Below are 2,564 nucleotides of genomic sequence, written 5' to 3' on the forward strand. Positions count from 1 at the left end.
CTTTTTGCTAAATGAACGGAAATTCTCTCCACATGCTCAGTTCTGAGAGATAAGTCTGTTGAAAGCAGTCCTTCACCTAGCTTCTTGGGAACACAAAGTTAATTTTCAGTTGAATATTCCACTCCATACATATAAATGGGTAAGTACTAGCTCCCACTCGGTTTTACCGTGAAAAATGCAGGAACTTCAAACCGGCACTAGGAAACACACTGAGAAAACCAGAGTAAAAGTTTCTCCTGCAAAATCATTCCTTTTGTGCTAGATGAACGAAGGTCTCTCCACATGCTCAGTTCTGAGAGATATGTGTCTGTGAAAGCCATCCTTCACCTAGATTGTTGGGAACACAAAGTTTCATTTCAGTTGCATAATCCACTCTATATATATATATCGGGAGGTTCAACTCCAAATCTGTTTTACCGTGAAATCTGCAGGAACTTCAAACAGGCACTAGGAAACACACTGAGAAACGAGGGTAAAAGTTTCTCCGGCAACCCGTTCCCTTTGTGCTAGATGAACGATATTCTCTCCACATGCTCAGTTCTGAGAGATAAGTGTGTGTGAAGCCGTCCTTCACCTAGCTTGTTGGGAACACAAAGTTTCTTTTCAGTTGCATACTCCACTACAAACATATATATGGGGAGGTACAAGCTCCAAATCGGTTTTACAGTGAAATCTGCAGGAACTTATAACCGGCACTAGGAAACAGAAGGAGAAATCAGAGTAAAAACTTCTCCTGCAAATCATTCCCTTTGTTATAGATGAACGAACGTCCCTCCACATGCTCAGTCCTGAGATATAATTGTGTGTGAAGCCGTGCTTAACCTAGCTTGTTGGGAACACAAAGTTTCTTTTCATTTGCAAACTCCACTCCACACATATATATGGGGCGGTACTAGCTCCAATTTGTTTTACAGTGAAAACTGCATGAACTTCAAACCGGCACTAGGAAACAATGTGAAAAACCAGAGTAAAAGTTTCACTTGCTGTCCGTTCCCTTTGTGCTAGATGAACGAACGTCTCTCCACATGCTCAGTTCTGAGAGATTATTGTGTGTGATAGCCGTCCTTCACCAAGCTTACTGGGAACACAAAGTTTCTTTTCATTTGCAAACACCTGTCCATACATATAAATGGGGTGGTACAAGCTCCAACTCCGTTTTACATTGAAAACTGGCAGGAAATTCAAAGCGGCACTAGGAAATACACTGAGATACCAGAGTAAAAGTTTCTCTTGCAAATCATTCCCTTTGTGCTAGATGAACGAACGTCTCTCCACATGCTCAGTTCTGAGTGATATGTCTGTTGTGAATACCGTCCTTCACCTAGCTTGTTGGGAACACAAAGTTTCTTTTCAGTTGCAAACTCCACTCCATACATATATATGGGGTGGTACCTGCTCCAACTCGGTTTTACAGTGAAAAGTGCAGGAACTTCAAACCGGCACTAGGAAACACAGTGAAAAACCAGAGTAAAATTTTCCTTTGCTAGCCGTTCTCTTTGTTTTAGATGAACGAAAGTCTCTCCACATGCTCAGTTCTGAGAAATAATTGTGTGTGAAAGCCGTCCTTAACCTAGATTATTGGGAACACAATGTTTCTTTTCAGTTGCATACTCCACTCTATACATATATAAGGGGAGGTACTAGCTCCAACACGTTCTTACCGTGAAAACTGCAGGAACTTCAAACCGGCACTAGGAAACACACTGAGAAACCAGAGTAAATGTTTCTCCTGCAACCCGTTCCCTTTGTGCTAGATGAACGAACGACTCTGCACATGCTCAGTTCTGAGAGATAAGTGTGTGTGAAAGCCGTACTTCACCTAGCTTGTTGAGAACACAAAGTTTCTTTTCAGTTGCAAACTCTCCTCCATACATATATATGGGAAGGTACTAGCTCCAACTCGGTTTTACAGTAAAAAACTGCAGCAAATTCAAAGCGGCAAGAGGAAACACAGTGAGAAACCAGAGTAATAGTTTCACTTGCTATCCGTTTCCTTTGTGCTAGATGAACGAACGTCTCTCCACATGCTCACTTCTGAGAGATAATTGTGTGTGAAAGCCGTACTTCACCTAGCTTATTGGGAACAGAAAGTTTCTTTTCAGTTGCTTACCCCACCCCATAAATATATATGGGGAGGTACTAGCTCCAACTCGGTTTTACCGTGAAAACTGCAGGAGCTTCAAACTGGCACTAGGAACACACTGAGAAACCAGAGTAAATGTTTTCTCCTGCAACCCGTTCCATTTGTGCTAGATGAACGAACGTCTCTCCACATGCTCATTTCTGAGAGATAATTTGTGTGTGAAAGCCATACTTCACCTAGCTTATTGGGAACAGAAATTTTCTTTCAGTTGCTTACCCCCACCCCATAAATATATATGGGGAGGTACTAGCTCCATCTCGGTTTTACCGTGAAAACTGCAGGAGCTTCAAACTGGCACTAGGAAACACACTGAGAAACCAGAGTAAATGTTTCTCCTGCAACCCGTTCCATTTGTGCTAGATGAACGAACGTCTCTCCACATGCTCATTTCTGAGAGATAATTGTGTGTGAAAGCCGTACT

The sequence above is a fragment of the Camelus ferus genome, chromosome 24 (assembly GCF_009834535.1).
Source record: "Camelus ferus isolate YT-003-E chromosome 24, BCGSAC_Cfer_1.0, whole genome shotgun sequence".
NCBI lineage: Eukaryota > Metazoa > Chordata > Mammalia > Artiodactyla > Camelidae > Camelus > Camelus ferus.